The sequence below is a fragment of the Cyrtonyx montezumae genome, unplaced genomic scaffold (genome assembly GCF_038088225.1).
Source record: "Cyrtonyx montezumae isolate F1298 unplaced genomic scaffold, pur_monq_1.0 scaffold_1, whole genome shotgun sequence".
Lineage (NCBI taxonomy): Eukaryota > Metazoa > Chordata > Aves > Galliformes > Odontophoridae > Cyrtonyx > Cyrtonyx montezumae.
The window spans coordinates 14,954,391-14,981,010 of record NW_027071825.1 but is presented as its reverse complement, the minus strand read 5'-3'; the positions used below and the strand labels follow the sequence as shown (position 1 = coordinate 14,981,010).

Sequence of the window (26,620 nt, the reverse complement as noted above, 5' to 3'; positions counted from 1 at the left end):
TCAATTTTTACAGTGTTGAAGTAAACCAAACCACTCCAAATAATTCCTATATTAGTTATTAGTTCTTCTAAAATATTGGTGGAAATATGCTAATTATTCCTTGTAGAAACAATCAGTATATTGAGTTCCCATTTTTTTCTCTGCTAGTGGGATGAGTAGTATATTTTTCTATAAGGACAAAGTAGTATAGTATATTTTTCTAAGGACACGGAACAGGAAGGATCTCTGTAGGGTGAGAAGAAAAACTGCAGCAAGGTGAGCAATAGCACGCACATCTTTCACATGATGTATCTGGGGCCTTGTTTTTGTACTTGTGAGGGACTAAGGACGATGACAAGATAGTTTTGTAGGTGGAGGTTAAGATACTTTTTGAAAACAACGATCTCAGCTAAAAAAACAAAGCACTAAGTCTCAGATACTCAAGAGGTCCTCTACTTTTTGACTTCATTGTAAGGAATTGAGTAGAAGATGCTGCCTTTTCCTATAAACTCATTTTTGTCTGAAATTCTGATGTTGAGGGTCATGACAATTTTGGAAATGTTACAGATAATCTTTTTTTTACCAAAGGTCACAGTATGAAGATGAAATGAGTGTGATAAGTGAGGAGGGAATCACATGGGATTACAGCAGTGTACCCATTACGTGAGTGTGATGGTATTTTGAAGATCATACTATTCTACAACTCAAAACTGTGTAATCTATTTTTTTTTTTCTATATTCTTGTGTTGGTTCCTATATACAGAATAAGCACAATATTTTGGTAATTAAAGAAATGTGTACACTGAACATGAGATTTTCAGAGTGATGCATGCAGTGGCTGAATTTCTATGGTGAAGCTTTTCGCATAGAATTAATGAAGTGCTTGGTGTCCTAGGGAATAAAAGGTGCTATATAAATGTAAGAAATCATCATTAAAAAGTTTTTCCCTCCAGGCATTTGGGATTTTGCAGGCTTTCAAGGAGGTGTTTGCAATCTTCTTTCATTCAAAACACTTCAGCTTAGACCTGCTCCTACTCTCTCTGCAGTGTCATCTACAGAAATGTTCGTATGAAGAAACAGTTCCTGAATTGGTTTCAATTATCATATTTTGCTGCTCGCATGAAAGAGTGCTTTGGTATAAGCTTTTTATAACCATTTTGAAGACCAAAAGGAACTAGGTAGCAACCTTTTCTCAAGAGGCTTTCATTATCTGTTTTAACCATTATTAGTCCTTGTGTGCACTGGTGGAGGAATAACAGAGGTTCACAGCCAGGATACGTGGGTACAAAAAGCCAACTGTGCACTACAGGGATTAGAGTTCAAGAATCGTGTCTTATGGGCCTTCGTGGCTGCACACATCTGTTAACTGATCGTGCAGAGCCTCACTGGGGGCTTTCTCTTTCTTCCAAAATCAGACTGATCGGTTTTGTATGTGTATATTTATGTGCATTTCTAAACTCTTTTTAACCCAGCATGCAACATTTAAGATAATCTACCACTTTGCACATATTATAAGTGGTAAAGCTGGCAGAATCGGAAATCAAATGAGTTGAGAGACAACTGGACTTAGCCTTAATAATTTTACTCCACTGTCATTTTGGTGAAATGGTGCAGTTATGTGCCCCATGAATTTGCACCACATGTAGGTCTACAATGTGTGGATTAGAAGTATTTCTATACAGTTCAGTACTATTTTCAGAATCAGAAATTTTATGTCCCAAAGTTGAGGCACTAAATGAAATGTGAGGTATCTTTAAGCTCATAATAAGGCCATGATATGGCAGCATGAAAGTTCAGATTTCCTTATGGTGTCCACTTCACTTGTTTACATATGAAGTATAATAAAACACTCCATTTTCTGTAACAGTTTCATAGAATTTGGTATTTTCCTTCAAATATTTGTTACAGAATTGAAGCAGGAATTGCTGTTGCTTACAAATTATCTGGTAGGGGCAAAATAGAAGTGAGTGAATGTGATTACTTTATTAAGTACAATAATACATATGATATTTAGCAAGAAGTATAGAGCCAGTATCAATAAAATCTTTCCTTTTTTGTGCTTCTATTTGCATTTTGGTTAGCATGGAGCACATATTAACAAGACCCTTGGAAGAAATCTGTGGGTTGTGTGAGATATTTCTTGTGCTAAGGAACAGTGGAGAACTATCCATACGTGCTCCAAAATATCAGAACTTGATTTTATAAATGTATCTTTTCAGAAAACAAGCTTAATTCTCAGAAGAGTCACATTAGCACTCATTAGGGGACTGAGCGCTTCAGGGTAGTGTTAATGAAATTCATTGCCTTTTGCCTGTGGGCTATCAGTTTGAATTCAGTTGAACTCAGTGGAGATTTAAAATTGTCCTATTTAATGGCCTTTTAGTCATCTCTAATGAGATGAGTTTGGTGGCTCTCAGTCCCATAACGTAAACCATTTGCTCTGCCTTCTCCTAACTGGCAAGCTCCAGAGAAACCCAAAAGTTTAACGGATTCTGGGGAAAGCTTCATCTGTTACCATGAAAAAGCAAACCAAAGAAAAGAAAAAGTCTTGGTGCACACTAGCTTCATGAGCACTAACAAGCACATTTGTAAATGTAGAATCTGCAGTGGTACATGAAGTCTGCAAATTAGCAAATTAGCTGAGCATATGACATACGTTACCACTTAACAATGCATAGAGAGCAGCGTGACAAAGACTCCCAAAGGGGTTATCTAGAACTGTACATAAAATCACGCCAACACATTCAGTGTTTAAATGTCTCTGGGATTTCAGTCAAATATATATATATATATATATATATATATAGGATCAGAACAGCTATCTGGACAGTAACTGTAGTTATGGAAAATGATGCAAAAAAATGATTTCCTAATGTGCCTCCATTTCTTCTCAGTACTTAAAGGCTTCTCATCATTTCACACAGACATTTAGCTCAGTTAAAAAAACAAACAAACAAAAAAAAACCCAACAAACAGGAATTATGTTTTCAGAACCCTCTATAGAGGGTACTATCAGTTTAATTTATCCACGCTGTAGTGAAACTTTCCCTAATGTCTAACCTAAGTTTATTTTAGTGCAGCTTGAAACTGTCTCAGCTGGATGGATTTAGTGTGGTCCTCTATTCTCTAGACTAAGAAATCTCAATCATTCCTATTTTCAGTTTGGGTTACATATTTTCAAAAATTCTGATTGGTTTGTGGGTGTTTTTCCCCTCCTGTTATTTCCTGGATGTCCTTCTATTGGTGCTCTTTGAAAGATACGTTTTCTGGAAACAGAGAGCCCCGGACTGAACACAGTATTCCAGTCAAGGCTTTACCAGTGTTAAATCTGAGGAAAAATTCTTTGTATGTCCTAGATATGACAGTTCTGTTTACACATCTCTTTGTACTGCAGCTTTTTTCACAACAGTGTGACATTGTGGACATATGTTCTGTTTATGATTTACTGTGGTCCACAGCCCCTGGTCTGAAGCCATGGTGTTTGTTCATCTGTTCCTAGCCTTGCAATTGTGCAATTGTTGTTTTCCCACTTGAATGCAAAAATTGACAGTTGCATCCTATTTCTGCAATCAAGATCACTTGGAATTCTATTTTTGCCCAGCAACATCCTTGCAGCTTTGCCATTTTGTTATCATTGGCAAGTCATAATATCCTTAGCTGGAAGGGACCCAATTCTACTCCATTACTCAGGTAATTGGAGATCCAGGACACGTCCACGCCCAAGGTTTGTTTGCTATACTCTGCTGTTATTCACAGACAAGCACTGCCATTTACTTTTTGAGTAGTTTTGTACCACTTCAGTCTTTTCATTTTGTTCTCCTTTCTTTCACTTGCTCAAAAGCCTTACTGAAGTCAAGCCACAACAGACCTTCCGCTATTCCCACCTGATGTCCACGATACTGTCATCAAACAGAATGAGTTTGGCTCGGTATGATTTTCTTGACAAATCCACGTTGGCTGTGACTTATCATTTCACTTAAAGATATGTGATTATCTGCTTCAGTACTTTTCAGGGAAGGGACACTGGTGTGATTGACAGTTCCTGGGTCTTCCTACACTCCTCTTGGAAGTGCATGTGCTACAAGCTCCCTTTTCCCCTCTTCTGAGACACCAGTTGTCTTCATGAGCTCTCAGTGACAACTGCTAACACCTCTGAGGTCGCCTTATCACCTTCTCACTCTAGCGTGAAATCCTTTGGGCCTAGCAAATCCCAAGAAAACATAACGAAAATCTAATTCATCAAAGCCGTCCCTAATTTACCAATTTGTCTCCCTTCAATCCTTGCCCTTTTGAACTGCCGCTTGCCATCACAACCGTTAATCTTCAGGACTGGCAGTGCACGCTGGTTTCTTGGTGTCCCACCCTGGGCGCTCCCCATGGCACAGCGTTCACCCCCACGTCGTCTCCTCTCCCCTTGCTGCCGCTCTGCTCCGGCTTTCCAGCCCCGCACTCTCGCTGCCCCGTCACGCCGTTTGCCAGCCGCTGTTTGTTGTAGGACTGCCTCTTTTGTGAGCTCCTTCCCGTCTGACCTAGTTTTCCACTTTCTGCGGGAAAGGCACCGCTAAGGAGCGGCACTTCCACTGCCACTGCCCCGCGCGGCAGGAAGCTCGGGGCAGGTATGGGGAGGGGACAGTGGGGCGCGAGGCGGCCGCGTTGGGCATTTCGCCTTTTGAAGAGAACAGTTAGGAGTTTCCTCGCTCCCACAGAAGGCATTTCCCACTCGCGCTCACAGCGCTGCTGGGACAACCCGATCCCGACGGCGGGGCGGAAACTGCGCGGCAATAAAGGCCGCGCTCGGGAAGGTGAGCGAGGTCCCGACCCCGCACTTCGCCGCGGGAGGGGGCAGCGGCGGCGCGGGAACGGCAGGGGAACGAGGCGCGCATGCGCACTCCGCTCCCTGGGACGTGGGGCTCCGTGTGCGCGTGTGTACACACTATGGGGGGGTAAGCTTGCGCGATGACGTCATGACGCCGCGCGCAGGACGTAACCCCGGCGTGACGCACAGCCCGGCGAGCCGTGAGTTTCCCGTTATGGTTTTTTTTTTTTTTTTTTTTTTTTTTTTTTAAAATGCCGTCCCCGCGCTCCCCTCCCCCTCCGCTGAGGGGGCGGCACGGGGCGCGCGGGCGGGCAGGGCCGGGCCCGGGGTCGAGGCAGGCGCGGCGGGTCGGGTCGGGCAGGGCCGGCCGCCCTAGCGGCGGCTGGCGGGCGGGCGGCTGTCGCCTCCATCCTGCCGCATCGGGAACATGGCGGCCGCCTCCGACCCGCTGCGGCTCCGCGGCTCGGCCGCAGCCGCCCGCGCGGCGGTAAGTGCCGGGCCCGGCGTGGCGGCGGCGCGGCGGGGAGAGAGAGCGGGCGGCCGCGGAGCTTCCCCCGACGCTTCGCCACCACCTCCGGGCCCCGCCGACGGCACCCGGCCCTTTCCCGGACCGGCGAGCGGCCTCCCGGTGCCCCGGCCGGGCCGGGCACAAAGGGCCGTGCGAGGAGGGCTCTTCGCGGTCACATGAAGCGACGCAGCCAGTGAGCGCGGGGCGGGGGGGAGCGGGGCCGCCGCCATTGCCGGGCGCGGAGCGGCGGGGCTGGGGAGCAGGTAACGCCGGGCGGCGGGGAGGCCGCGGCTCGCGGGTGGCCGGGGTCAGCCCGAGGGCTCCGGCGGGACGCGGTCCCGCTGGCTCCGACCGCGGGAGCTCACTGACCCGCGGCGCTCTGTCCGGCCCGGTGACTCGCGGTGCCCGCCCGCTCCCTTCCGCCTCGGCTTGGGGCGGTCAGCGTACGGTGTTCGCTTGTGCCGGTCCCGGCCCGCCGGGGGCTGAGGCCGGCGCGGGGCTGAAGTTAGCAGCGGGCACCCAGACCGTGGGGTGGGGGCTGCTGGGCAAAGTTTGCTTTATATCGGGCTGCAGCGCTGAGCATCGCCCTGTCCGGGATCGTTTATTATACAAAATCTGTAAAGTTTTCTGTCGTCATGTGCTTCAGTATACCACCTTGAGTGTATCAGAAATACTTGCGTTGGGGGCAATATGGGCTACATAAAGTGACAAGTCATGGTGGTAATGAAAAACAAACTGTTCATCCAGGCAGGCTTCCGTCAGTGCTGTAGAACTCTGGCCCTTTAAGCGACATCTCACCTACAGTCACACTGTGATTCCACCTCCCCTCTCTCCTAGCACATAATTTAATTATGATGATTGTGTCATGGTACTTCGCTTTGAGGTTCATATGGTGAATGAATGCGCACCAGATTTTAGTAAGAAGCCATTTCATGTTGTATAGCTTAATGAATTAGCAAATAGACAGACACTTGGAGAGATTTCTGTTCCAGAGATAAGGATCTCTGGAATTCCATCAAGGAATTGTGCCTTTCACTGAGAAGCTTATGCGCTGCATTTTTTTTTAAATAAAAGTTGTAAAGTATTTTTTTCATTCATATTATGGAACAAGGCTTGAACTGATGTGTTTTTGCATTTAAGAGGTACAACTGAGTTTTGACAGCATGTTTCTTCTGTATGAAATCCTTCACTGCCTGACTGGTGTGAAGCAGGTGATTTGAGGGCAGAGCAGATGAACTGATTAGGCAATGCAGAATAGATCCTGAGAAGCTTTTAATGGGTCACTTACATGGAGAGAAAACGCAGCAATTTCCTTATTGGAGAGGGGTTTAAGTAGGGTGCATGGAGGGGCCGTGCAGTGTGACAATCCTATTACACTGACTTACCATCAAAGCTGATGATGCAGACCTGTCTAATATAACCATGGAGGGATGCAGTGTAGGGTTATGACTGAAAAACAGCTAAAATAGAAGAGTCTTCAAAGTGTTGCCTTAAAAATAGTTTCTTCCAATGCCTAGCACTAGTTCAAATAGAGTTTTTTTAATTTCTGTTTAAAAAGTTATGCAGGAAACATTTGGGGGGTAGGAGGATGTTAATTTTACCAGTGAAAACTTGTCTTATTTACAGAAATAACTTTTCTTTTGTTATCTTTTGTCATACTGAAAATAATCCTTGGCAATGTCATTTTTGCAGTCAGGGCAAAAGTGTATTACTCAGGCACTTTCTTTTTCTGAAATGCTGTGAAATTCAGCATCTCTTCTGCAGTGCATTGCGCTCGAATGTGTATGCTTAGGAAAGGGCCTAAAAGTTTGTGAGTGAACACTGAAAGTGATCAGTATGGCCTTGAGATCTCAGAGCTGCAGGAAGAAGAGGCTCTGTTGACATTAAGCATCCTTGTGAAGTTAATTATCAGAGCAACAATTGATTGGAACAGGAGCATCAGCAACTGAATTAACAGGATGTTAAACAATAGTGGCAGTGCCTTCCACTTCAAAATAATAGTGTGGGCTGAGTTTGGGTACGGGCACTTGGGTTGTCAGGGGAATTTCTGGTGGAATGGTTTGTGTTCACACTTGTATGTGCTTGCACAAGATTTTTGCTTGTGGTGCCTTCTGCAGAAAACAAATGGAAAGAGAATGAGATTCTTTGTAGTAGTAAAGCATGTGCACGCTCACACCTCTTTTAACCTTGAACACTTCAGGTTTTTTTACCAGCTTGCACAAGATCTCAGCATTGAAAATTGGACAAAATGTGTTGCCATTGTGTCACTTGCTTTGCAGTTCCCCCGAGGTTGCTTTGGATGAAGGTTCTCTGTGCAGTTTCAGACTGGCCTGGTTGGTTTGCCTGGTCAGGAGCTCACTGTCAGCACATTTTTGTTTTATATACGTTTTTATATTTTATGACAGCTTTCTGTGTTCTGCAACCTTCAAACGATGCAGCTTTTAGTGCGTTACCTGTTGAGATTATTGCTTTTAATTCCCTCTATTATTTCAATACCAATGCACCACTCTAATGCTGTGGTTATTTTAAGCCAAAGTGAACTGATTCTGTATGTGCTCTGCACTTTGATATTCTGTGTTGTGTATTGAGAGCAGTGGGAAAGCATTTACTGAAATTAGGTTATATCTGAACAAAGTTGCACTCACTTCAGTTGACTTGTAAAACGATTTAGGCTGGCAGAGCCTCCAAAGCATGAATCCTTCAGCTGAAATGTGTGTCCAAACAACTTGAAAGTGTGAAGAAATTCCTAGTAAAACAAAGCAAAACAAGTTGTCTTTCTTTCCAAATATGTTCGTTTATCCTCCTGAGCACTCTAAAAATAAGCCCGTTTTTGATAGTGAGCCTTTTTCCTTGCTGCTTCTTTGGGATGTAGATGCAAACTTCGTACAGCTGCTGGCAGAAGTGCTTAAGTTATCCAAGGAAGCTAAGAATGCTGGTCATTTTGGCTGATACACGTAGGTACTACTGGGCTTACTGGGTTCAATGTTTCCCTGTAGTTTGTGGTCTGGAAAACACCCTTTTTATGCTTAATTAAAGAAAAAGTCTTTTATGCCTCTATGCAACATCTCTTAGATCAGAACTTGTGTCAGCTAATAGTGAAGCAGGGGTGGTGTAGCTGTCATGCCCACGTTGTTTGCTGCATTGTAGAAAGGGCTTCTTTCTGCTGTGTGAGGATGTGAAACAGTCACCAGGATTTCCCTCACTGCTTAAATCATTTGAAATGGACCCAATGTGTTGCATCTCTACAACACAGTAATATTGTTTGTACAAGATTTCTTTGATGCTGAAGTCACAGCTGTTTGTCAGGAAGGAGCATGCAATGAGTTTGCACAGACTAAGAATGTGTTTAAAAAAAAAATGGGGAGAACATGATGGTCACAGGATCGGTCACGTTACCTGGTGTGCGATGCAGTGCGCCTTTAATCCTGGTGTAAAGTCTACCCGTAACCCTGTTGCATTCACTCATAAATCTCCTTCACTGAAAGAGAGCAAGCTTTTTAAAATTCTAAAGGAAAAAGCCCAAATAAAAACAAGTATCTTGTGCTGTTTTTCTGTCACTCTCCTGCCACATAGGGCAGTTGTTACGTTGTTGCTGCAACACTCTTAAGTTGCCTATGCGGTTAAAGGGGGGAAGGTGGTGAGTTCACTGTGAGCGAGCATCTTTCTGTTTTTGTTATGCTAAACATTAACTGACCGTTTCTTAGCAAGCTTGGGAATACAGTGTGCTTCCTCCAACCGATGTGGTTGTGATGCTGTTGGTAGGGGAATTGCTGTTCTTAGATGTGGCTAAGTCCAGCTGCTGGGAAAGGTAGATCTCTATCTAAGCTGGTGTTATTGCTGATTGACGCTGAGTGCTTAATCTTACATGTAATTGATCAGTTCAAGGATGATGGATTATTTGGAAATACAGTATTTCTTGAAACTTAATCCTGAGGGTACAAAGTCCGCTTAAATCAGAACAAAGGTCAGATCACTGGGCTTGGGAACTTTTCAGGGCTGTTGTCAGTGTGTGGTAATGATTTTGTATGATTCGCGTTGCAGTTTCAATATGTACCATACTTACACAAACTTTGGAGTTAAAAACTTAGTGCATTTTGAAGGAAAGTGAAGGTAGAAGTTGCAGTCTGTGATGCTTACAGTCAGATGCTTTTTTATAAAGGGATGGTATTTTATGAGTATTCAAACTTGTTTTTGTTTTCCCTGCTTTTATTGTTGCAGTTCTTCACAAAGCAGCTGGAATGGAGAAGGAGGCATCTTAGGAAATGGCATGTAAGGAATTCCAGGTGCTTTAGTGACTGATTCAGTTGTAGCTGAAGACTGGAACTGAGATCATTGTAGCTTTCCCATTTCCTGGGCTGACTGTTAGCATGCTGTGTAAGAATGCTTTCACCAATTGAGTGGTAGAACACAAGAAAGCAAGATGCAAATTGCAGGTTTTGTATAGTTTTAAACATTTTATTTACAGCATTTTACCTGATCTTTCCTTCTTTAGCTCATGTGGAAAGCAAGGAATTCCTTTACGTGTGATCCCCGTAATATTGAAGAATAGAAACTTCCTACCTGTCCACAGAATAATGAGCTGTGCTTTACCCCATCCACCTTTCCAGTTCTGCTTCTTCAGGGAAATAGTGATGGGTGTTCCACTTGAGATTTCTTTCCAGTGAAGACATCCAGCAGGAGGTCAGGGGACTGCTTTGGGAGAAGTACTGCATGTATCTGCTTGTAGAGTATGGCAGTGCTGGAACGGCTCTGTGCTGCTGGTAGGAAGTGGTGAGTGTCTGTTTCTTGTCTGGCTGCAGGCAGCAGGCTGGTGGGGGGTGGCTTGGTTTATTTGGTTTTGCCTATTCTGCTTGGTCGGTTGCTCTTTTTTTTTCCTTTTTTTTTTAATCTTTGGCTTTTTGCTTCAAGTGTCAGTCCTCTGAGTATTTCTGTTGTTTGCTTCTGATTTACTCAGCTTTTCTAGGAGCGTTGTCATCCAGTTTGAAGTAATTCTTGACTTTCTGTGTTTACAAAAGCCCTTAATGTTTACAATATTTGCTGCTGATCTCCTTTGTCATCTTCATAACCAGGCATAAAAAACAGCTTAGTTGGCTGTAGAGGTTCAGAAACTGTCTTGAAACTTAAGAAACTTGACTTGACTTGGTGTTAGGAGTATATTTGCAACGAAGGACAACATTTGCTTGAAAAGTTCTAGCATAAATAACTTTGTTTCTTCCCACAGGACTGCTGGGTTTTGTGCCATAGTTGTGAAGGTATCTTCTGTGGGAAAGCACGGGGTGTTTGTGCTCTCAGCAAGTGGGAAGTGCCAGCTCTGCAGCTGGCTGTGCAGCCCGGTACTCGTCCTTTCTCCTGACTTCCTTTTTGGTTTTTTTTCTTTCTGTGTTTTCCTAGATTTTGATATATGTATAGGCATGAGTGAAATTAACCTTTTCTTGAGCAACACTTTTAAAAAGACAAGAACCTGTTGCATCTAGCGAAGGCAACTGTAATGCATAAAATTTATACCAAAGGTTAGAGCTCTGAATCTGCTGCAGAAACAGTCTTTTGTCTCCTGTTAACTTGAAAACAAAACTCCAGTTATTGCCTCCTCTTCAGGTACTTACTAACAGAAAAAAAAAAAGACAGGTTTTTTTTTCTGGGGAAAAGGAGAGAGGGTAAGTGATGGGAAATGAACCAAGCTGAGTTGTGAGCAGCAGCCTCTGAGGCTTTGAAGCAATTACAGAATGGGAGAGAGAGTGCTGTTTGCCTCATTTGCAAACTGAAGGGCAGGTGGATCTGAGGTGGAATGGTTGCTTGTGTGGTGCAGAAACCAAAGAAGACTGTAAAGACTGCATGTTGGATATTTCCGCATCTCTGTTTTGGAGAAGCCTCAGAAGTTTGTTTTGTCTGGCTTTTTAAGCACTTTGGGCTAGCACTTGTGTCCGTGTCCTTATAAAGCCTTGAATGTTCTGGACAGTGGTGACGCGTAGTGATGAGGAATGGTAAGCTTTTTCATGAGCTGCTTCAGCAGTGATTCTCACAGACCTTTTATGTGTGTTCCTGTATATTACCAGCTTCTGTTCCCAAACTTTCTGGGTGGCAAGACTAAGCAGATAAATTCTCTATGATTTCTGACTGCTGTGCATGGCATAAACTGCACATGGATTAGAGGTCCCTTTCCTTTCCTGGTGTGTATGAGGTTTGGAGAGGAGGACAGCTTGCCCACAGAAATAGTTTCCTAGTTTTACCATTCTGTCATGATTGAGAGAGTGCTGTTACTGCTTGCCATTGTACCAGTAGAAATGTTATGTTAACACACATTATTTATTTCTTCAGCAGAAGGAAGGGAGCCAAAAATAGAAGAGCTGCTTGGGAGAAGCCATTTGAGTTAGCGTATAACAGAAGTGGCCTACTATTTTCAAAAATACCATACAGGTACAGCGATAACTCATTTTTAGAAATGTCTGAAAGAGGAGAAGCTTTCCCACTTGGATCCTCTAGAGAAAAAAAGTGATTGCAGCCTTCTTGAAAGAGGTTTTTCAACACAGATGGTTCTTGAAATGTTGAAATGGATAGTGGGAATTGATATCTGTAGTGGTCTCTTATGTTCTGCATCTCTGCTCTTGATTCAGAATTCTGTAAGGTTTGTTTGGCTTGAGATGGGTTGGTTTCATTGTTCAGTTATGTAAAAATTGGTTAACTTTGCATTTCTGGGTCTAACACGGGTGAACAGAGAAGAAGGCATGCAGGTGGTGCTGTAGCAAGGTTTTATTTAAAAATAATAATAACGTGGAGATGTTGGTTTTTGTAATCATTTCAGAAGTTGTGTGTCTGTGTTCCTCTTCCTAACTATCTAGATAGATCTTTATAAATGTTCATAGAGACAAGCAATTTGAATACTGTTTTATTTTCCAGTGTTAGAGCTTTTTGTTATGAAACAAGATGTAAACTTTTAAATTAATACCATGCCTAAGATAGTTTATTGGCATTTTGAAAAATCAGGTAGATGTGCAAATTCTGTTCTCTTTTCAGAAACCAACAAAATGCATAAGGGAATTAGAAGGATGGGTTTGTACTTTTGCATGCAAAGTTCTGCAGTATTCCAGATGAAAATTTGCTCTCAGTGTTTGGAGTGTTAATGGGGAATTGTTTGCTTTTTGCCTGTTAAGCCATTTAGAGAAAAGTGGTTTTGATCCGTTTATGTGGTGTGATCGTTCTGATATTTAGGATGCTGGGCACTCTTTTAATTGAAATTGTATTTAATGTATTTCAAGTAAACCTAGTAAGCTGATTCTTAAATGTGCTGGTGCCTGCCATTTCAGGAGATGTAAAAATACCAAAGAGGAAGGATTGGAAGTAGTCCTTTGTAACGTGGTTTCCATAACGTTAAAACAAAATCTTCCAACTTGGTAATATTAATACTAAGATGCAGGGTAATTTTATTCAAAATTATCTCCCTGTGACTTTGCTTTTGTTCTTCCGAAGAGTTTTCTTTCTTTTTTTTTCTTTTTTTTCTGTAGTAAATCATCTGGAATGCCATTTTCAGCAGGAAAAAGCTTAGTGTTGTCATTTTTCTTCGTGTCTTCTGTCATTATTGATTCATTAGCATTTCTTCCTGGTCTTAAAGGAGGTTTTGGATTCAGATATGAAAATCAGAGATGTGTGATCTTAATCAACAACTTATTTAAAAGAATGCATAAATATTAAAGTGCTACTACGAAGCATAACCTTTTGTTACCAGTACTTTTAATTCAGAATTCACACGTTGTTTTTAATAGGACAATCCTTCCAGTTGAAGGAAAAAAAAAACAGAAGAACACCAAAGTCAGCTCCCTCTCCTTTAGTCTTGTCCTCAGTATGAATCTAAGTGGTTTATGACAGCCTATACTATACATCGTTTAAAAAAAAAAAGGCACAAATATTATATTGTTTTGCTCTAAATATTGTGAATTCCCAGCAACTTTCTGATGGGCTTTTGTAGTCAAAGAATAGGTTTGATTAGGATATTCCCAGGCCTAGTTTTTGGAGGAATTTGACTCTTCTTTGCTGTACCTTCCCTTATTTTCTGTTTTATTTGTTCTTAACCTTTTCTTTTGTGAATCTAGGAGGAAGATGCTATTTCTTAAATGAAGTCTTAGTAATACCTCGTGTATTTCTGTACTTGTAACAAAATTCTGTAGTGTAATTATTTCTTGGCTCTTATTTTCTGTGTTGCTTAAGTTCATTAAATAGGAAGTGATCTGGTTAGCTTAGAATGCTTTTTGGTCAGAATGCTCTGATGAAGCGTGCTCCTTTGTGTTGTCCATAAACTTAAGGCTGAGTCCATCTCTCATGCATTTAAACTGGATTAATTCACATTTCATAGAATGGTTTGAGTTGGAAGGGACCTTTAAGATCATCTAGTTCCAACCTCCTTGCTATGGGCAAGGATTTAATGATGTACTCAAAGCATTTGGTGTTACTTGTAGTTTCTTCAGTGTTCTAGATGAGACCAAATATGAAACAGTGGAGCTGAGCTTGAAAATCTAAATGTGTATGTTTTTAAAACTTCCAGTGATTAACTGAGATGATGATTTTTGGACCAACCAGTGGTTGAATAGTTAACCCTACTTAGGGCCCTAAAAGTGTGCAGGAAACTTCGGTAGAATTCAGTGACTGTTGTTTGGGATGTGTTAGTTATTATGTATGAATTGTTTGCAGGAGCTGTTATCAGATCTCTTTTTTAATTGTGGATGTGCAAGACAAGTGGCAAAGCTTTCTTTAATTTAGGTGCTCACCTGCATTTGTTTTAGGAAGTTTGGAAGTTATTCATGCAAATAAAATAAACTATTTACCTGCTAGAAGAAATATATTTTTCTTCTGGTTATGTGCTTTTTAAGGTGCAAAGGTGGCATGGGAAGCATACTGGTTTCTTAGCCTCAATTAAAAAACTGTCATTGTGTCTATATTCTGAAATGGAATGGTTATACATGTAACTTAATGCCAAATGTGTGGATGTTTCATAATGTTGATTGTATGCAACATTAGCAAGTGCAAATTCATTTCTCTGTGTTCCCCTGTAACTCAGTGTAAAGGCTATAAAATAGGCTTAGAGTGAGGTCTCATGTCTGTTTTGTTCCTTGAGTTACTGTCGAGAATTTGTTTGGAGAACTTAAATGGCCGTGTACCAGAGCAACAAGAAGAATGTGTGCTTTGTTACTAAGCCCCAACCTGAGCAAGTGCCTGACTGCATCCAGCGGGCTGGCTGTGCGCAGATGAGCAGAACTGATGTGGTTTGCTTTCTGTGGTTGTCTTTTTTGAAAGTTTTACAACTTGAGGAGCATACCAGAAGGATAGATTTCTGTAGGCAGAATAAGGGTATTTGCTGTTGTAATCTACCATATGACGGAGACTTCAGCACTTTTTTCATGAGGTCATTATTTCATATGAGTAGCAATGTGTGTCCTGTGACTATAACAGAATATTTAAGGAGGTAGAGAGTAAGTGTCCAAACACTCAGGCTGTAATGGGTTTTCTTCTCTGTGGCATGCCAGGTACGTTGTGGCCTTTTGACTTAGTGCTGGCTCAGTTTATAGGCTATGCACCTGGATAGCTCGGTAGTGGAAACTAGGCCAAATGTGTAATAAAGCAGTGCAAGGAAACCTAGTTTACTTAGTGTATGCAAATAAAGGGAGGTAAGGATCCACAAACATTTTAAGGGTGTGAGTTTGAAGAGAGTGGCATTTATGTAAGTGATGGACAGTGTTAGAAGCTTGAAGTGCTGCCAAACCAAAAGTGAGCACTGAGTAGCTCAGTGAGGAATGGGGTTTTACTTACTTGAAAAACCATCTGCAGCACCTGCTATAGAATGACAGAATGGTTTGAGTTGAAAGGCACATTAGTCCAACCCCCCTGCTGCAGGCAGAACACCTTCCACAAGCTCAGGGCTCTCAAGGTCCTGGCCAGCCTGGCCTTGGTCACTTGCAGCACACAACTCGATCCCAGCACCGAGAGCAGTCCTCTGTCTTCATAAAGCAGGCTCTTCTGAAATGGAGGCTTTACATTGCTCGTATGTGACTCCTCAAAGTGGTATTTCATATGTCATAGGGAATGGAATGTAAAAACCAAAGGATTTTGTATCTTCTTTTTGAATTTGATGAGCAGTAGTTGAATCCTATTGTATAAAACACATTTTTAAATGTGTATTTTATTTGGACAAAATTATTCCAGGAAGAATGCTGGTATTGGAATATAAGTATTTAGGGGACTTCTGTGTAGTTTTCTCCTTCCTTGAACACTGCTTACAGTGGCAGCTTGGTCCTCCAATAAGCAAGCTCTGTGGGAGTCAGCTGTGCTGCTTATAGATGCTAATGCTTCAGTTTCTGCTCTGTCCTCTGCTGGAGGTTGTCATCATAGGGATCTCAGAATATGTCTCAGCCACACCAATTCATAATTCTGCATAAACCCATGAGATACTTATAAATAAGTTCATAAGCACTGTTTGAGTGCATGAGTGCATGACATCTCCAGAAAAAGTTTAAGACTTTTAATGTTCACATGCATGGAAAACATACTCCCGCTGAGGCTACCATGAGATTCCCTTTCCTATCATGGTCTATGGGAGGTGTCAGAAATGCTGCCTTGCCAGATGCAGTAGGCCTTAGGGCCTGTGATCCTAGCACAGCTGCATATTCAGCTAGAACAGACCTGTGAAAAGTTGCACTTGAAATTAGGGCCCTGGTTAGTAGGGGATAGTTGTGCTAAATTCTTATAGGTAACTTTCAGAAACATTCATTTATTCTTTTCTTCTATTACTGTTATGAAAGAAGTGTGTATTTCACTTTCTTATTAGTGCTCTCCCCACTATTGATGGCATGCTTTCAAACTGTCAGGAGAAAAAGGTTTTTTTGAGGAGGGAGTGGAAATCAGAGCTGAAGTACCTCTCTGTGAAGAGAAGCTGGAAAAGCTGGATTTGTTCAGCCTGGAGAAGAGACGGCTCTGGGCAGACCATGTAGCTGCCTCCAGGCACTTAATGGGGGGACAGAGAAACTGGAGGGAGACCTTCTATTGGGGAGTGTAGTCATAGAGCAAGGGGGAATGGCTTTAAACAAAAAGAGGGGAGATAGTAGATCAGATATGAGGAAGAAATTATTTGCAGTGAGGGTGCTGAGGCACTGACACATCCCAGAGGAGCTGTGGATGTGCCGTCCTGGGAGGTGCTCAAGGCCTGGTTGGGGGGGGCCTCGGCAGCCTGAGCTGGGGGACAGAGGTTGGAACTACATGGCCTTTGAGGTCCCTTTCAACCCAAACCCATATGTGATTTTATGAAAATTGTAGCATTACTAGTGATCTTGAGCTGTAGGATTTTAGGCTAAGCTTTTTCTAAAAACGGAGCAGTGACCCTAAGAAAGCGAGGAAAGTGTTTCAGATTTTGTCAATTTTAAGGCTGCAAAACTTTGAGAAGGAGTTGAAAGTGGGGATGCGCACTATTTTTGTCTCATGTTTTCTAAACAGAAAATCCAGGGTGATGTGAATCTACTAAAAAACTGCTTTTGGCTACAGCACCTGCTTTGATTATGTAATCTCTGCTCTGAGAGGGGTTTTTCATTGGTTGCTCCTGTAAGGATGAAAAGCATGCTTGTACTAGACCATGTTCTTAACAGCGTGTGGGTTAAAATAATCAATTACATTACTGGTCTTGTTTCCAGTGTCCTACGAACTGTTTAGTCTCTTAAATGTAGCTGTTTCAAAGGTGCACTGCTATGCTGTTTTTATTCACATAAATGAATTTGTGCAGAGAAAGGTAATCATAGGGATTGGAAGGGACCTCTAGAAATCATCGAGTCCAACCCCTGAATACTGTTAGATAAGTACATCTGACTAAAGAAAGTAGTCTGGAGTGAGATATCTTCATGTGTGCAGCCAGAGAAAAAACTTGAGTAATTTGCTGCCTTGGCATTTAAACAGAGTTTGTAGTAAGTGTTGCTGGTGTCAGAACAGTGCTAAAGCTGGGAAGAAAATGGCTACCTGAAATCATTGTTGCTACAGTAACAACATGGCTTGACTATTAATGTGCTGCTTTCATCATATTAGGTGCGTTGTGTGAGATGCTGCTCCTAGGTAAAAAGGACCCTAGTGAGAGTAGATATAAATCTACTTGGAAGCCTGACAATAACCATTAATATATTGTTTTAGAATATCAATCTATTTATTGGGAAGACTGATTTGTAGTATTTTTTTAAATACTGTTTTCTACAAAAAATAAATTACTTAATGGTTTTCAGTTGTACTAATAACTATTGTTAGAAAACAATTTGCAGGAGAATAAAACACAGAGTAAATGATCTCTTTCAGTGGTAAGTTTTAAAGACAACTATGTAGGTTGCTCTGAATTATTTATTGTTTTTTCCTATTTATTTCTGTGGAAACTACAACAGATGCAAAGTGCAAAATAACAATATTTGATAGAGCAAATTCTCAGCTACAAGACAGTATTTTCCAACATAGTCTCTACAAGTAGCTGTATGTTTTCACCAGCAGTGAAAAGAGCCTGCACACTGCACTTGTAGCAGTGCACCAGTGGAGGAAAGCTGCCACTGCCTCACTGTGCTCACATCTACTGGTTGGCTTCCATAAATGTTCAACAACCATGAAGTGGACAATCCTACTCCATCCATTTACTGTCTCATACAAAACAGTATTCTACCTCATTTACTCGATCTCAGATGTGTGCCAGATATATAAATTGCGATTTTCAAGACTGCAGAAGAATGCTTGTTATGTAAGAGCGGTCGTTTGGGCAGCAGGATGTTGTTGCTTTATGTTACACAGGAAAGGATACACTGTGGTGTACACAAAGCTTGAACACTTTGTGACTCTTACGTGCAGCTTTGCCTCCTTCGTGTTTTATTGAAATTGGGAAGATGGCTGTACAAACAGCTAACAGCAGTACAGCTGTTAGTTGAAAAATGAGCTTGGAAGTGGAATGGGATGTTTTCTTAAGATGAGTGAATGGAAGATACTGCCTCTGGTATTTTAAAAAATGAGAAGACAGTGCATGCTTTCAAATTAAGGCCCTTGTTAACTTAGGAAAGCACTTCCATGAAGGAGCTTTCTGCTTTGGATTTCTCTTTACTTATTTTCAACAGTGAAACTGAGTATGAAATCTTGGACTAAAAATTCCCCGACCAAGTTCTGTGGAGTAGGCAGAGTCTCGTGTGACTGTGTCTGTGTCCTGAAGCACATTTGTGCACTTGGAAGGCAGGTCCCTGTATTTTGGCGTGCTGTGTGTATAAAACTTACGTGATGATACAGTGAAGGAATATGCAGTAATTCAGACTGGAGGAGTTCCACAGCTTATGGGCTGAGGTAGTTATTGCACAGGTAATATGTTGGAGAGATTTTGCTGACAGTAATGATGAGAGAGGTGCTCAATGTCAAGGATGATGCCAAGGTTATGTGCAGTGTCAGTGATGTGGAGTGAATCAGAGAGATGATGTCACACTGCTTTAGGCTTTTCCTGTTCGAGTGAAGCTGTTATGTTCAAGGTATGTAATGGCAGGAAATCAAAAGCTAGTTCATGTGGTCAAGGTAAATGAACTGAAGGGTAACAGAAAACCTGCGTTATGCAAAGGATATATGGATTTGTGGCTTAAACTGGTTGAGAAGCGTTACAGAAAGAAGGGGAATTGTTCTGCAGCTTATTGCATGTATTATGGTAACTATCGTTGTGAGGAGTGCCATTTGATTTAGCCGAGTACTGGTGGACTGAGTATCAACAGTATTTCAGACATTGCCACTAACCTTAGCTGGCGGGGAAGCTCCTGTGAGAAGTAACCTTTAGCAACGATATATTAACTTTCTTTCTAAGGATCAGGAAGTTCTTTAAACTAATGCTTCAGACTGCTTCTATGATGCTTTAATTTGTTGGTTATATATTTGCTTACTGGATAATATGTGTTCAAAGCAAACAGCTCTTAAATATATCTGCTTTTTGTTCATGTCGGCTTGCTTCTCTGCAGATACCTTTCCGCCCTGTGTGCCTGTTGTATGCATCTTTAATGCTTGCTTCTGTCTGCTTAGAGATGGAGATGAAAAATAACCTTTTTAACTGATAGTTGTTCCATTAGTCCAAACCCCAGTCTACCTAGAATTTTTCCCTTTGAGAGCTTTTCCTTTTTTTTCTTATTTAAGTAATAGAGATTTTTGAAATAATAATTAAATGTGTCATTTGACTTGTCTGATGATAAAACACAAGCTCTTTTTTCTTGATTCAAGTTATTCCCTCTGACAACTTTTTTCCCACTGTGATAGTCCAATTGATGTTACATTCATCTACTTGTAATCTTTTGTTTGGACTGAAACAGCTTCCCTCTGAAGTATCAGTTGTGTTCATCTCCTGAGCTGTCATAACGTCTCCTTGAAGTGCTTCACCATCCCATATGGGGTGTTGTCAAAAAGCAAAACTTCTTTTCAGTAGAAAAATGAGATCAACAGTTCCACGTGAAAACCCCACCACAGCTTTGGGAACTGTGTGTGTGCTTTTTACAGTGGTGGGTGGGTGAACTAAGGAAGAACTGTATAGTTTTTTGGTTTTGGTTTGGTTTTGTTTGTTTTTTGTTTTTTTTTTTTTTTGGAACTGTTTTTTCATATATAACTCAAAATCTAGCCAGACATGGGAAGTGCCAGAGACAGTCTTCTCTCTTTCAGTCCCTTGCTTGCTTGTTCTGAAGACTGAAGACTCTTTGGAGGCAGAAGTGTCTCCAATAAAAGGACTTAATTCTTTGTGGGGTTGTGGAGTGTTAGGTTTTAGCTTAATTTTATTTCTGGATAATTCTTCAGATAGTGACTTCAGTGCTGTATCTGTATGTAAATATTGCTTTGCAATAACTAATGCAATTTTAACTTGTAAAATTGATTGTGGCATTTATAATTCAGTTGATTAAAGTTGGAATAGCACAAGTTGTGATAACTTCTACAAATTCTCAAAGGGAATGAATTTTGTGGTTTTAGAGAAGAATGTGTTGAAGCTCAAGCAATTGTTTAACGTACGCTGAATGGTTGTTAGCGTAAACTGAATGGTAGTTCTGTATGTTTGTGGGTACTGAACGTTTTAACATACATCAAAAAGCATCAAAATCCCTTCTGCCAGAGAGCAGGCAGCTACATTTTGTACAGACAAGGCTATTTCTGATGACTTATAGGAAAAAAAAAAAGCAGTCTAGGTTTGTATTTGGTGAGTATTCAGCTGTAATGACTGATTCAGAGGAAGCTAGTATCAGTGAAGCTCTTCACTATATCTGGAGTAGTATCTTCACTATATCTAGGAGGAGGGTCCTAGGTGGTATATGAGGACTTAACCTCTAGTGAATTAATTCTGGTGATGGATTCGTGAGTTTAGTCTAGAGTATCTTGTGCTATAAAGCTTTATTCTCCTTGTCTTCACTGGTAGTAAACCAGTTCTGCAGAGATGCTTTACCTTGATCCATTCTTGTTTTCTACAGCTTCAGTAATTCAGTCTCTTCCAAATGTCATGTAGTCTAGTGCATCCAACTAGGAAGTGAAAAGTTTCCTTATGAAGTTCTTTTGAAGATTTGTAAGCAAAACTGAAAATAGAGCAGTTAATCTGGTATTTATCAACCTATATGAAAGCAAAGTAGGTTATAATTTAAAAATGGGTCAGCTAGCCTTAAATTTATAGTTAACTTTTTCAAAGGAAAAATGAAGAACTGATGAGACTCTGCATTAAAACTTTCCAACATTTAATTTCAGGTACTTTGATAACTTTTATGAAAAAAGTCAGAAAAACTTTGATTTCTAACCATTTGTTTTCTCTGCTTCGTTCTGTGTTCAAGGAATATAAAATAGCTGAGTTCTAAAGCACTAGCTGAAAATGTAGAACTTCTCTTGCTGTGCAACTTTTTCCCCATTCTTAATTTCACAGCATATGTGTACTTTATATGGTTTCTATATAGATTTATTACCAGCGTCTGTCATTTGAAAATCATGTGTGTTTGAGAGAAAACCGCTCGAATTTTGATATTTCCAACCTAGAATAAATGTGGATTTCTCACCAGTGTGTTAAATTCATGTTTTATTTTGCAGGTTTGTTTTAACGTGGAAGTGGATCTCGGAGCTTAATGCAAAAAAAACAAACAAAGGTATGTGGATTTTTTTCCCCAGATTCCATGAAACCATTGGCACATACTGCTAAGCAATCAGAAAAGCAGTCAGTGACAAAATGAACTGTATTGCAACTTGTATCTTGAAATTTATGTATGCAGTACTGTGATGCCAAAAGAGGAACACCCTTTCTCCTCCCCCAATAGTTACAATTATGATAACGTTTCTGGTTGTTTTTCTCTGCAACATTTATGGTTCTGTTTTCTCTGTAGTCAAAAAGCAATTGTGGCATTCTGTTAGCTGTTGAGAACCAGAATTATGAGTCCTTAGTATGGATTTCATTCTCTACATATTATCTGCCTGGTTTCTAAGTATTGTAAACGTATTTTGCATTGTCATAGAAGTGTGTTAACTTTCACTTATTTTATTAATAAATAACCACATGGGAAATCTGCCAGCAACCAGAACAGTGTTTCAGTTTTTTAATTATGACAGGCTTTTTTTTCCCGTGTCCTGTCCTTAGGAAGGAGCCCTTTGTGGAGCTATTCGTAAGAGAAAGTATATGAAAATGTATTGTAGAATCTGGATGTCTAGTTTTAATTGCAAAGAGTTAGTTTAGGAAAAAAAAAAACATTACTTAAGCATTTCTTGGTATGCCCCTCCTACCCGCTCTAATTTTTTGAGACAGAAAAATTTGTTAAAATACAGATTTTGCTTCTCTTCATGTTACTTTGTGTTCTACAACAGGAATACTTTGATTAATTAATTTATTCTCTATTGAATTACGTTAAACACACTTTAGAGCAGTTTGCTTTCATCTATTTTAGCTTGATTCTTTTGCAAGTGGCTTTAGGTGAGACCCCAAATTCAGTAAATTCTCATTACTGTGGAGTCAGGTCTTGGCAGAATTGGATGTGCAGGCTTTTTCAGCAAGTAAGATGTGGGTTCCCATGTTTTCTCCTTGCTGCTGACTAATAGGCCATCTTAGAATTCAGCTCAGGATTTTGAACAGGTGAGAAGGAGGTCCTGTTTGCTCACATGGGCTTGTCTTCATTTATAGTCAGATTAATGCATAGGCTTAATGTAAATTTTAAAAATGCAGTATGTGCATTTTACAGTAAACAGGACCTGCTTTGCTTGGATCTTCTGCTGTGCTAAAACTTTCAGAGCTACTGCTCTCAACTGTGAAGTACCAATATGAACAGAACGTGGAGCTCTGGTAACCACCATCGTGGCCAGTGCTGTACCCTTGTGTAACAGTTGTCTAGCTGATTCAGGGCTTACATGATGAGTAGTTTTCTGAACTACAACAATTTAAAAGTGCTGCTGTAGCATGCATAGAAGAACATTTGATGTCTTTGCCTGACTTTGCGGGTTTATGGAATGAACTACTTGAGAAAATGAATAAATACAACTACAAAAGGAATACTTTTTTTTATCTGAGGTTGAATTTAAAATGAAAGGATCCTGGCTAGGGAGGTGGCTTGATTTCGCTGTATCTTAACTGCTGGTTAGCTGTGTGTGATTAAATTAAGGTGATCTCTGAGGAGGAAGCCTGTACTCCTGTATGCACAACAAGAGGACAGAAAAAATGAAAGACTGCACTGAAACAGTATAATGATGTTTGATTGGTACTGTTACTGCCTGGAGATCTTGAGGTTCTGATAGAAATATGCAGACAATGTGTACTGCCTGTGTCTTCTGTCTCCACTCAAGTGTAGTGGCTGCAGCATCTTGTAGCCTTCTGACCAATGAATTTAATCAGTCAAGTCTGCACAGCTCCGATGCAGACTCGACCTTTCATGTCAGCTTACGACACTTAAAGCACTAGTTGAAAATGTGATTTAATGATTCACTCAAACATCTACTTGTGACAGGAATGTATTTCCTGGTGATGGAAAGTGCTTTCTGTGCAGGTTTTCTTTGTGAGTAATGAATTTGGGCTTTTGTTTTGCTAATTGAAAGTCGTTTACTTTCCTAATTGCAAATGTAAATAGTAAGACATCTTGACTTCAGAGAAATAAAAAAACTTATTGCCAGTTAAATGTATGCAATTAAGAAACTATTTAGAAACAGTGAATGTACTTTATTAGGATAAATGTTGTCTTTGTTCTTAAGTTGTCTAAGTTCCAGGCTCATCTGTCTGAGCTCAGTAGGAAGGCCTATCTTCTTTCTATTTTCTTTTGCACGTGGGGGAAATGTAAGAAAAATAACCTTGGTCTCAATATGCTAATAGTATAGTTGATCACACTTCCATATAACAGGAGGGGTTACAGATGTACTGAATTCCACTTTAATGGTTTGTGGCATGAGACAGGTTTTAAGTATTTGAGGTAACTGGCAAAACAGGACTTGTTACCAGAAGCTGTCTTGAATGTATTCAAAATTGCTTTATTTAAGAACAGAAAATGTAATAAATGAATAATAGCACCACAGATAATAGCACCACTTGAAGAAGTTATAAGTATAGAAGCTCAGGATAAATTTGGACATGTCTGATTTATGCTTTTGGTCAGACAGGAGACTTATAAAATTTTCATGTTACTGTTCAGATTATTTTGGTTACCATAAGATGAGTTTTATTTATAGTAATGACTTAAAAGTTAAGTTATTAGGTGAGTAACTTAACACCTCTTACTACTTATAGGTATGAGTTCTTATCTGTTCATCTGGTTGCATACAGTGTTATGCAGCTACAAGTCTTCTAAAAAAAATTCATGTGTCATATTTGATGCCACTAAATGTCATTTATTACTCTAGTGCTGTAAAGCAAGTGAGTAAAAGCAGAGTGTTAATTTGAGGAAGTCTTGTAGTAATTGGGAAATACAGCATGCTTTAGGAAGTCAGCAGGAGGTACGATCTTAGAATTTGTGACACTACTAGAATATGTGCAGCAAATGATTATCAGTCAAAAAAGTAAAGAGCATAATAAATTGCTGGATACCTCTCAGAACATGCTGGAGAGGAAGAAAATACAATTTTTTTTTCATTGTAGTGAGAAATAAGATAAGAATTTTCCCAAAGTTGAAGGGTATGTCATGTTCTAAGATGTGTTTCAATGAAATTGAGTTAAACTGTTTTAATGTCTTCTATTATATATATATATATAATCTGTACTGAGCCTTTGTGGCAGTATTGTGCAGGTTCTCACCTGATCTTTAGGAGTGACATTCCAGGAATAGCTGGCACTGGTAACTAACAGTATATGGTTGACAAATTTGAGAAATTCTGTCAAAAATTGTTAGATGAACCTGTTTCCAAAACCCTTCCTAGTCTGGTTGTGATATCTACATGCTGAGTTTTGGAAGTACAGTGGGAATAAGACCTCTGTGACTCTGCAGTTGTCATAATTGGGGATTTAAATAGAGTTGTGGAAAACGTTATTAGTCAGTTTGCTGATATCTACTGTATTTGTAGTGGAAGACAAAGTTCTTCAGCTACTGCTCACAAAAGGTGTCTGAACAAAAACGCCTAACTGCAGGAAAACCTTTTGCTTTAAATTGAAAGTCATTGTTGGATTTGACTACTGAAAATACGTAGTTCTGCTTTGATGAGCTTGAAGTCTTTTTCCTAGTACACCTTCAGTACCTTGTTTGATGGCTGGGGAACATTTTTAGTTCTGTGGGATCTACGTGTGGAGTAACTGCATTTGCATACGGAATCTCACCACCACTTGGTGGCACTACTTGGCTTCAAAAGGACTTTTTTTCTGAGCAGATAAACACTTTGGTTCTGTAGAACTACAATTAAAAGTGGAGCAGTCTTGTTTTTAATTTCCTAAAAGTCACTGATGCACTTTAGAAGTGAAAATTCTTATTTAACCTAATGAAAGGATTTGCTTTTGTATGTCTCCATGGAAAATCTAGCTATTATATATATATATATATATATATATATATATATATATATATATATATATAAGATCATTTCTCATGTTAATAGTATTCTCAGAAGATGTATTATGTACGGTTCCCCAGCTGAATTATCATGGCATTTACTTCTAGTGTTTTACTTAGATTGATAGGATACTTCAAATAATTTTGGAGGGTAACATTAGTTTCATAGTAGTGTTCTTCATAATGTTATATCTTGCAGGCAAATAAGGGAATGACAAGACTTCTTTCTTGCCTTCTGAAATTTTCTCTGCACTTTTATTTATTTATAAAAATGTTAGGAAAGAATTCCCCCATTTGATTTTTCTGTCAACAAAACTACTTTAAGTTCTTGCCCTTACTCTTAGTTTCTGCCTGCCAGTTGTGCCAGTTCATCTGTAAGTATGCCAGCCTGTTAAACTAGGTAATGAAATTGTTAATAAGCTGAATGAAGGGATGTGAAGGAGTGAAGGAATCATAGAATCATAGAGTGGCCTGAGTTGAAAAGGACCTCCAAGATCATCTAGTTTCAACCCCCTTGTTATGGGCAGGGTTGCCAAGGAAGGCAGGAGTCATTTAAATTGGCTTTGCTGCTAAGAAAGGAATGATTCGAAGGTATAACCAAGTGATTTTACAGTGTATGGATACATGTTGAGACTGTTTCCTCTCCTCTGCAAGCTGAAATCTTCTTCAATGACAGCAGAGCTTTTGTTTTGTTTGGTTTTTTTCCTTTATGTGTACTCTAGTAGTGGTACTACAGCTGATAAGAATGCATGTACTTTCTTAAACATGTTCTCTGTGTGTAATTCCTCACTTGCTTTGACTATAGTCATAACTGATAGATTTCATGATGGGAAAATACTTTTCTTATATTTTTTGGAAAGCTGACAATGAGAATCCAGCCCCTCTGAAATGTGACATGCCAAGAAGTCATCTAAGCAAATTGTGAGCTGGAGGAGGGGTTCATCCTGTGAAAAAGTAATAGTTATGGCAAGTCATAAGTAATAGAAATGCTAATTGAAAATGAGATAGAACTTGGAAAATGCATGTTTATAAATTTGAGAATAACTAGATTAGTTAATGAGAAAATTCTGGAAAGCAGGAACACTGGAGTACAGTTCTGCTGTATGTTCTACCTAGCTTGAGCAGATGCCCTCTTCAGGTGGAAACTCACATGTTCCCATGTGTCTTTTCTATCACTGGGCACCACTGAAGAGTGGGCACCACTGAAGAGTGGGCACCACTGAAGAGTGGGCACCACTGAAGGAAGTACAGCTGTACCTCTTTATACTCTCCCTTCAGATGTTTGTACATACGGATGAGGTCTGACCCCAAGCCTTCTCTTCTGTAGGATAAACAGTCCCA

The 26,620-nt window shown here is 40.3% G+C and overlaps 1 protein-coding gene across 2 annotated transcripts in view; it reads left to right on the top strand.

The window, feature by feature from the left end:
- Positions 1–5,024: 5,024 nt before the first annotated feature.
- ZNF644 (zinc finger protein 644) overlaps positions 5,025–26,620 on the top strand; it is a 44,000-nt gene continuing 22,404 nt past the window's right edge. The window contains exons 1-2 of one of the 2 annotated variants that reach the window (XM_065741325.1): positions 5,025–5,282; positions 21,366–21,421. The gene's annotated coding sequence lies outside the window, so the exon portion shown is untranslated. The remainder of the gene's footprint in view (positions 5,283–21,365; positions 21,422–26,620) is intronic. The other variant, XM_065741331.1, reaches the window with a different exon arrangement.